Below are 10,538 nucleotides of genomic sequence, written 5' to 3'. Positions count from 1 at the left end.
AGAGGGCCCTGTTTGAGCAGGGAGCTGTATCACATGACTTACAAAGTGTGGAGGCTCTGGAGCAAAAGGCAGTGATGGTGTGGAAGGAGGCCTCTAAGGTATGAACATAAATTGAAGGTTTTTCCCCATATAGATTGTAAGAAAAAGCTTTTCCCATAGTTCTGTACACCTCCATTTTACGGTTATACATACCCATTTAGTCTATGTGCTGCCCCTCCTCTTTTTACCTTATATGTCCTCTCTCTAAAAAGTTGTCCCTTCCCTGCTTCCCCATTGGCCCCAGTTTGCTGCAATCCTCTGCCCCTGTTATCCCATTGGCTCTCCTCCCTGACACCGCCTACACACTACTTTACCGTGTTCCTATTGGACCCTGACCCTTGGATCCACCCCCTCAAGCCCCTATATATTCCTGGGCTCTTGATTGCTCCCTGTCTTTGTTCCTGGACCCCTTCAGCGTGTGGTTGCAGTTCCCTGGTGGAACTGCATACAAAGGCCCTTCCTGGCTCTCTGCCGTCATTCAGCTCTCTGTGGTGTGTCAGGGAGTGTGTGTGCATGAGTGTGATTGTGGCCTGCCCAGACACTTTCCTCTCTGGAGGTGCTTTTGGGAGGGTAGTGTCACCTGATCACCTCTACCCAACGCTGCACTAGAGGTCCTTTCTACCCTCAACCATCTTGTGATTCTCTCATCAAATCAGCCAAGAGCTCTTCCTTACTCAGCTGCTTCATCTGTTTTTATTCATGTTTATGGGGATCATGTTCAGCATCCTTCCACTGTCTTCATGAAATTCATTCCAAGTCTAGTTTTACTTGGGGATAGAGGTAGGTAATAGCACCCTTTTTTTGTTTTGTTTTTTTTTTTCTTTCCCTGATGCTATTATTGACTTTGTATTTTTGAGGTATGATTTGTTATGTACAAGAGAACATGCTTTCTTTTCTAAGCTTTATTTCTTTCACTCTCTTCCCATGGGGAGCTGCTGTACTCAATGCCTCCTGTCTGTCCTAAATTTCACTCTCTGCACACTGCATCGCTCTCTTTGAGTGCAGACATGGAAAAAATGAGCCACTCTGTTTACTGGGAATGTCATTAATAAATGTGTGGCACAGGATGGGTGAGGATTTCACCTCACAGCTGGCACTACCATCTAATGCAGTCTGTTGCAGACCACAGTGAGTTTGATGGAGCCAGCAGCTGGTGAGAGAGGCAGTCAAGCACAACAGCAATCACTTCCTCTTTTCTCATGTTTTGTCTCTTTGTGTAATAGAAAAAGGGAAATATCAGAGACATGCCACATTTACACAGCTAATAGTCTGCAGGGCTATGGGTATAGTCTGAATTCAGTGTGCTTCTAGGTCCACTGCTAGAGACCTGTATTAGCCAACACTCTGAAGTCATGACAGCTCCCAAAAGCAGGAGGAGCATGGAGGAATACTAGGAAAGTATTCCAAAATTCTAAGTTCCTTTTGGCCCATGTCCCAAGTAGGTTCATGTTTAAACATAACTAAGTTCTGATATTTCTCAGCTGGGATGACCTGAACTTTGCCTCAAGACCTGGTTGGATTTGCCACCAAAGATGTAATGTGTACTGGGTTTGCATGGCCAGCTTTGGTAGCAGGGTGGGGGCTACAGGGGTGGCTTCTGTGGGATGCTGCCTGAAGCTTCTTCCATGTCCAGCAGAGCCAGTCCCCAGCAGCATCAAAGACAGACATGCTGCTGGCCAAGGCTGGGCCAATTAGCAGTGGTAGTAACACCTCTGTGATAACGTATTTAAGAAGGAAAATAACAAATTATTACACAGTTGTAATTGTGGCCAGAGAAAAGTGGGCTGAGAGGACCAACTCTGGAGACACCAAGGTCAACAGAGAAGAAGGGGGTGGAGGTGCTCCAGGTGCTGGAGCTGAAATTCCCCCATAGTTTGTGGGGAGACCATGGTGAGGCAGGTGTGCCTGCAGCCCATGGAGGTCCAGGGGGATGCAGAGATCCACCTGCAGCCCATGGAGGAGACCCACACCAAAGCAGGTGGATGCCTGAGAGGAGGCTGTGAATCCACCATAGGACCAGGGAGAGAGGAGCCCTTGCTGGAACAGCCTGTCCTTGAAGGACTGCACCCCATAGAAGAGTGACCCAGGCTGCAGCAGTCTGGGGAGGACTGTTGCCCATGGGATGGACTCATGCTGGAGAATTTTGCAGGCAGCTGTTGTTCATGGGATGGACTCACATTAGAGAGGTTCATGGAGAACTGTCTCCCATGAGAGGGACCCCACGGTGGTGCAGGGGAAGAACTCCTGTCCCTGAGCAGTGGGAGAAGCCATGGGTGATGAACTGACCATAACCTCCATTCCCTGTCTCCTTGTGCCGCTGCGGGAGGAGATAGAGCTGGGAAGAAGGGGCGGGGGGAGAGGGAGGAGGTGCTTTGAAGGTTTTATTTTACTTTTCATTATCCTGCTTTGATCTTGGTCATAATAAATTCAGTTAGTATCTCTAACTCTACTTTGCTTAGCCCATGATGGTATTTGGTGAGTGATTTCTCCCAGTCCTTATCTCAACTTGTGAACCCTTACTTATATTTTCTCTCCCCTGCACAGCTCCAGAGAAGACTGAGAGTGGCTTTGGTGGGTGTCTGGCATCCAGCCAGCAGCAACCCACTACACTGCATCACAAATTTGGGCCCATGTCCATCTTTGAAGTGCAAATAATGATCTAGGTAGGGCATGTGGAATGAAGTGTTAGAAGAACACACTTGGTTGTTTGGGGTTTTTTCCTAGAATTTCTCTATATTGAAAAACAGCTAAAATAATGATGTCTGCAATTCTCAGGTATTATACTTCAATATCTCACTTTGGAATCTGGAAATCTATTGTTAACTCAATAGCTCCTAAAAATCTTTAAGGAACTGTATTAGGCACCTGGAGACGCAAGTGTCCTCCTATAACAGGGTAGCTACTACCTGAAAAGATCATTATAATTTTCTGTCAAATGAAAAATTAAATAGCCATATAAACTAATATTATCAACCAGTGAATTCTTTCTTTGTCATCAGCAGCTATCAGATGCTGTACACTCAGATCTTTGCTTGTATTCCCTATGCTGCCTTTTCTCAGGCAGTATTTAAATTTTTGCACACACATTGTTACACTAGAAATAAAACTAGACTGCAGGTTTCTTTGCTCTGTGAAGTTTTTCTTCTGATTCATAGACAAAGCAGTGCATAAGCCAGGTGAGAGCTGTAGCCAGAGGATCCCCTTGGCATGGGCTCTCCCCAGGTCGGGCTCCCAAGGCTCATAGTTTCCTGTACACAGGTTTCAAAAACAAGTCAAAGGCATAATGGCAGTGAGAAGGAGTGAATAGAGGGCAGACTGTAATGAAGCACCACTGCAGACAATTCTCTGGTGCAAACAGTCATCAGACTTCTGAGTAAAATAAACTTACTATCCCTATAGGAAGCAGGATGCCCCAGTAATTAGGGGGTCCAAACTGTGGAGATCTATGTGCCCATACTAGTCCACAGAACACCTCTACAACCTCTGGTGTGTCATTCAAGGCCAAAACTCTCCAAGTTTTTTATACACTTTACCTTCACTGACCTCCAGCTTTGGCTGGCCCATCAGGTAAACAGAGTTGATATTTTGGAAGCCTGGCAGCTTGCATGTGTAGTTTTGGCTCTAATAAAAGATCTTGGCCAGTCAATAGGGAAGCAGAGAGTGTCTGTAACTATCTAAAGGGACTGCACTTTAGTACAGAGCTAGGTGCAGTCCAGAGGAGGAGGGACACTGGGCATAGTCTGTGGGAGAGCTCCCCTGTTCCCCTCCCCTCTGAGTGCAGATCCCAAAGTGGACAGTGGTTACTGGGAGAATAGGGGGAAGGGGTAGAATACATCTGCTGCCTTCTCCAGGAATGCCCACCTCTGTTTAACAGGATTTAAAATACTGTCCCTGTGAGGATGAGAAATGTACTTGCCTCCCTGCAGCTATTCTAACTTTACAGTGAGCTAACTAGGTTTATCAGGCACATTTTTCTATCAGATGCGTGGTACATTGCATTGCTATTGAGAAGAAAACCCTATTACTTCTATTACAATATATACACATACATATATTCACATACATAACAGTGAATTGTTCAGTGTCCAATATTCTTCATTTTATTAAAGAACAACACAAGAATTATCTGCCCTTTGCATTTTAATCTGTGAAATGTAGTTTGCAGAAGTGCTTAGCTTAGGTTTTTGTTTTTAGTTTTATGGGTATTGGATTATAGGTAAACGAAGACCATGCAGTACATCAAGGACATATGTATGTTAATCATGGAGATGACAGATTTTAATTCAAGAAAATAGTCTTTAATAACAAAAAATTGCAGATTTAACATTCTGTTTGAGCAAAACACGATGAAGCTCAGAGTGTCCATCTTATATAGATGAAAGGAAGTGTAGGTGCCTAAGAAATAATAACTATGAAGATTCTGATGTGAGGCATCTAGATCCAGCCCTGCAAGAAAGCTGAGAGTTTTGGGCATTCTGTCTGATAACCTCTTACTGGGCAAAGCAGTGAGTTCTAGGCCACCTTTGGGTTTTGCCTTTCAGAAGTTGAGGGACCCATTTTGGCAATTATTTTTAAGAAACAAGCTTCTTCTAAAACAAATTTATTCTCACAAAGCTGGTTACAATATAGCTGTAAAACTGCAGATGGGAATGTTCCTGGAGAAGGGGGAGCATGAGTAAGTAAAATGCCCTTCCATATAGATGAAAACCAAACCCATTCATTCAATACATAAATAATTGCTACTACTGACAGCTGTGCTACACATAATATCTCAAAGACATTTCTCAAGTCAGCAATTATTTTAAAACAAAGTGTTTACTAATTCTGATATGCCCTCACAATTGCTGTGTTATGATTTGCAAGCAAATAGTACAGTAAAAATATGGAAAAAAAAAAAAAAAGAAATCCCTGAAGAACTGGTGTGTGAACACAAAGCTACTGAATGATGATTTATGCCTGGAATAATCACTGTTATGAGTCCCTTTGGAGCATGCAGCTGGAATTAGAATTCCTGAAGAGGAATCCTAAGTGAAGGGATGCAGCAAGGTCTGTCTTTTTCCCTTTTTCTTTTCCTGAAGAACAAAAAAGCCTTGTCTCTCCCTGTCTGGGCAGAATGGTACTGTCCCAGACAGAAAGGTCCCCACAGGCCAAGCTATTCACGTAGCACCAGGCTGCTGGGAGTACCAAGCTGTGGCAGGGATGGGGAGCAAAACCAGGGAAAATGCAGCGCCTGCGTGGCAATTAGCATGATGTGTACTGTCTTTGCTTGGCAGTCCTGAGGAAGAGAGGAAGAAAGGGAGAAAAGAGAGAAAACGAGAGAATAAAAATACAAATAAAGAAGAAAAGGAAAAAGGAAAGAATTAGGACCACACAAAGCAATATTTCTGGACATCAAAGTCAGTGATTAAAAATATGAGCAGCAAATCAGTCTTTCTCCCAAGTTGCTTCATAAAATTATGAAAGTGTTGTTTATTATTTTTCTTCAGAGAATATTCAAAATTCTGATAAATCAATGTGTGAATAAATCCACTGAGTGTATGAAGGGTTCCCTGGCTGACTGTACCTGAGTGTCCTTCTCTTTTTTTCATGTTTTTTGTAACTGTTCTCCAAAGAGTTTATGAAGGCTGACATTGCACATGTGGTTCTTTGAACTAAAAGATTCATTTTACAAGATTTAAAAATCCCTATAAATGAGGACAACTGATGAGAGCAGGATAAGTAAACCCACTGAATATTCTTATGCATCAGTAATAAAAACAAATGTTTCAGGATAGCATAGCAAGGTAATGTATGGGTATTTATGTACATCCCTGCTAGTAAAATCAGCAGGAATAATCAATGTATATATCTGTATGCTGAAGGGGATTAGGAATGGCTAGTAACCACCCTAGTATCATGTTCCTTGAAACAGCATATCATTTTTTCAGCAAGGGAAAGAAAAAATCATGTTCATAAGATGCTTCTTAGTTATAATTTGTATTATTTTAGTGGTATACTAGTCTGGAAAACAGTCAGAATTTTCTTCTTTCTCTCCACCCCCTCATATTCTGCTATTCATGTTTTTTCTCTCATGCAGATTTCCCAACTGTGTTGTCTCCTTTATTATTTTACTTCTCATTTTATAGAACACTGTATTTTTGCTCTTGGTTAATGAAAACAAAGAAACCAGCTCAAATTTCCTGTGATAGCAGTGGATAAACACCATTATGATGGTTTCTTAGTCTTTAAAATCTTTCACCTTTTATGATCTTTAAGCCTCACTAAACATTACTACCCTACATATGCAATCATAATAAAAGCTTTGCAGAATGAAGAGTATCAAAATGCTTGGCAAACCAAATGAACAAAATAATCCTACTAAATAATGTATATGATAAATACATGCACACAAATTTATATGCATCTATACAAGCATATATAGAAGCTTATGTGTCCATTTACATATAAAAGTTTTTCCTTTTTTGTGGTTGATATCTTACAACACTGTTGGCTTCCCTGGATATCAAATGATACTTAGAAACTCAGATTTTGGCCTTTTACGACATTTCAGATTGCATCTCCTGCTTTGTTTGGGCTCTTTGACCTACGTGGAGTGAGTTGCTCCAGCTGATACGATTATCTCAGTATTTACCCCAGCTAAGGGCTGGCCTTCATCACCTTCAGCAGGGAGGTAAGATAGAATGCCTTTTTTAAAGCTCGGCTAACAGATGCTCTGAAGCCAAATGTTTGGGTCAGTGTGACACAGAGTTATGGTGCATAAGGGCAGGTTCAGATGGTTAAGCTGACAGAACTGACTGGCTCATTGACCCGGGGTCTCCTCCTCCATCCCAGATGTGTGCTGATGTTCTCTCACTCAGGGTGCCTCTTCAGCTTGTCTGATCCAGCACTGACCTGTCTGCTGTCAGGAAAACCCACAGAAGTATGGGCCTGGCTCAGAGGATCACAACCAACAAGCAATACTCTGCCTGGAGGATGCAACAAGATAGGCACTGCAGGGGTCTGTCTTTAGGCCTGTGCTGCCTGACATCGTTCTGAATACCTGAAGGAGGTGCCAAAGGGCACCCTTGTTGAGCCTGCAGATGACATGAAATTGAGGGGACCAGTGGTAGGACTGACCTAGCGGGGCACCTAGACAGACTGGAGGGATGGACCACTGGAAACTCGTGCAGTTCAGCAAGGAGAGGTTGTGCACCTGAGAAGGAAGGGCCTGTTGAAAAGACAAAGGCTGAGGAAGAGATTACTCAAGGAACACCTTTATGGAAAAGACCCCAGAAGGCCTGGAAGCTGGGCAGGAGCCTCGGAAAGTCTCTATTGCTCCACTACACCTACAGGTATTATTTTTCCTGCCATGGGATGGGGAATGATAACTGGATGCCTTCTTGGAGCTGGGATTGGGAATAGCGACTGGGTACCTCCCTAGAGTTCTTTCTAACTTTATGAATGTAAGCACAAAGCAGGGGGAAGATCTTAGCCCCTCTGCTCTTTTGAAGTCTTGGAGTGGTGTTGAAGTCCTCACTGTCTCCATCTTGTGCTGGTTTTGTCTGGGGTAAAGAGATTTTCTTCACACCTTGTAAGAAATGAAGAAAATTGGAGCAGCAGAAAGAGATGGGTTAGATGTTGAGTTTGTGGAGAAAATATTTTGATATGGTTCCTTTCTTCCAAATTACCTCTCGTCTTTCTCTTTTCTTTTCAACCTCCTCCAAGCAATGTGATACACAATAGATGAAATAAGCGAGTAGGTTCTTTGTGACTCAGAACCTCCCTAAGAGAAAGGGGAGAATATCTGTTTTAATTTGCTGTGGGAATATACTGACTCAGCCCAGCTCCATGCCCCTTCTCACTTCTTGCCTGGCCTGTGTTCTTCACATAGCCACTCCCTGCTCCTTCCCTCCTGGAATGACTTAGAAGCTGTTAGCACTGCATTTCCTAATTAGAGGTTTTGTGGTACAGCTTAAAGTGACAGAAGTCAGCTCATATTTCTCATGTTATATGTAACGTCTGCAAAAGAATCTGAGAAACAATTGGTCATAGTCAGCCTGATTAAATGTGGGCACTTTCAGGGAAGGTTCATTCATCTTCCATGGAGACTTGGTGCTCATAAACACATTGACAATTGTGGGATACTATATACTAAAAAGAGCTTTCCATTGTAACCAAATCACACCCCCTTAACTAAAACCAAAGATTTTGATATTTATAACTGCTAAAAGTCCACAGGCATGTTCTTCTATGTAATGTCTGGAAGTACCTCCACTGGAAAATGTCAAAGCATGTGTTAGATTCAATATCTGACATGCTGTTTTCAATGATGATGAAGTTAAGTGCCAATAAAATTGTATTTTTTTTTTAATTTTGGCTAAGTATTATTTATGCATTTTACTGTCCAGCTCAGGACATTAGGGATGGGCTTACCCTTCTTTTTTCATTTGTCACCATACCATTGATTTCCAGAGGCACCATTGCCTAGTAAGAAAACTTCAGAAAGCTCATTATGGGTGATGTGATAAAAAGTAAACCCCTAGCAACTTAGATGCTTCCCCAAAGAAATAGTAATATGATACTATGGCTGTCCATACTTTCATGAAAAGTCATATTCTCCTCCTTCTTTCAGAGTCTGAAACAGGTTGATCTGAGGCTGCAGTTTAGTTTTGCGAAATCCCTTGCTGTGGCAGTCTCAATCTATTCTGCATTTAAAACTTGCTGCAGATTTGCACCTCAAATGATTGTAGTATCACCAGTCCCTTGAAAAATTGCTGCTTTGACTTTCTTTGAAGACTCCTATCAGCATAGAAACAACCATAACTTAATCACAGTTTTATTTGAAAAAGAAGAACATGTATTTACTTTGATTACATTTTTGACTTCCTGAAGGCCAGATCTTGTTCCCACTGGTATCTGTGGCAAAACTCCCATTATCTTCAATGGCAACAAACCCAGCTACTTAGTTTGCATAATCTGCAGAAAGTAAATATTTTAACACTTGTTATCTGTGATATTTAAGTAGCTAATAAAAATGTGCATGTAAAACTGGTTCATATTTATTTAAGCTTGTAAAAAAGTGACTTTCAAATAGGACAAAATATAGGACAAAAACATTCTGTAAATGAAGACTCAATAAATAAAGCAATTTTTTTCTTCTCCCACGACACAGCATGCACTCTTTATTAATGTTACAGAAATAAAGCTGTAAACTCTAAAAAAAAATAAAATGTAGTTATTATGGCCATAAAAAGCCATCAAATGACTTTGGGTCTGGAATTCTGCCACTATAACAGACACACACACATATATATATATATATATATTTATATGAGGAGAAGGTAAATTGACAAACTGTTCTACTTGAGCTTGTTTTTGCAAAAAGCATATCAGCCCAGTTGCTAATGTGCTATTTATCCATTAAAGAATGTTGCTATAGTTACAGTATCTATTGCAAAAATAGCATGGTAATATGAGAGAGAAGATGAAGAATGCAGAACAAACAAGCTTTCATATTTCTAGTGCTTGTATTGTAGATGGAAGTTAAAACTGTTGCTGTTGGCTCTGTTTTGAATTAAAGTCTTAGAACCATCCTTTGTACTCAGTGGACGTTTTTTCCCTCCATCTGGAATTACAGGAACTAACACCCCTGATACAAATAAACACTCCAGTGTTTAGGAGTTAACTAAAGTTAAGGAGTTAAGGATTTAACTAAAATTTTTGCTGCACAATTATATGAGTGATTTTATAGACAAATCAAAACATGAAGATTTGACTTAGTCATCCCATATTTCATCTGAAAAATCAGGCAGTGGAAACAATTTTTTTTATCAATAAACAAAAAAAGGTAATTGCACAATTTCTGTCTTAGAATGTTATATTTCAGCCCAGAGCTACACCTTGTCAGTGTTTCACATGAAAACATACAGTAACTTTTTGGTGTCCCCAACCAAAATTAGCTCTGGTGAAATCCCTTAACTGTATAGGAGAATACCACATCCCAAGCGCTTTTTCTTGGGGTAATTTTGCATCAGAATTAAAATTTGCAGTCTAGATATGTCTAAGCAATGTGAAAGTAGAATCAGTAGTTTGCCAAACTCCTGCTATGCTTAAAAAACTTTTCCAGTCTGAAGAGATTTTTTAAAAAAAAAAGTCCAGTTGTAATAACTCCTGTCTAAAAAAATATGTAATTGCAGTAGGTGTCTTTTACAGCTTCTGGAATCTACATGGCCAACCTCAGTGTAAATAAAACTAAGATTAGATTCTTCTTTATTTAAGCACTCATGAAGTGAGAGCTGTTGGGTTTAACTCAGGATAGGATGAAGCCTTGGACAAATTCAAAAGAAGCTCATTTGTTACATCAGTCTTAAAACCAATTTGATATCAAAGACATTTTTCCTCCATGAAATTTTTGTAGTCCTTATGTTTGTCAGCCAAAAATCAGGGCTTGAAACAGTGTTGCTCTCAAAGTAATCTTGAGTACTTTGACCCTTCCCAGGAGAAAAGAGAAGCTAGAAACT

The 10,538-nt window shown here is 40.9% G+C and overlaps 1 long non-coding RNA gene across 1 annotated transcript; it reads left to right on the top strand.

Moving 5' to 3' along the window:
* Positions 1–430: 430 nt before the first annotated feature.
* LOC147654012 (uncharacterized) lies at positions 431–9,185 on the top strand. The gene is made up of 3 exons (XR_015284250.1): positions 431–819; positions 6,590–6,709; positions 6,897–9,185. It is a non-coding gene; the product is annotated as an uncharacterized LOC147654012 (long non-coding RNA).
* Positions 9,186–10,538: the final 1,353 nt, after the last annotated feature.

This window comes from Cyanistes caeruleus, chromosome 3, assembly GCF_971803275.1.
Source record: "Cyanistes caeruleus chromosome 3, bCyaCae1.hap1.1, whole genome shotgun sequence".
In the NCBI taxonomy this organism is placed as follows: Eukaryota; Metazoa; Chordata; class Aves; order Passeriformes; family Paridae; genus Cyanistes; species Cyanistes caeruleus.
Note: the sequence above shows the minus strand (reverse complement) of the source record. Positions and strands in the feature narration are given on the sequence as shown.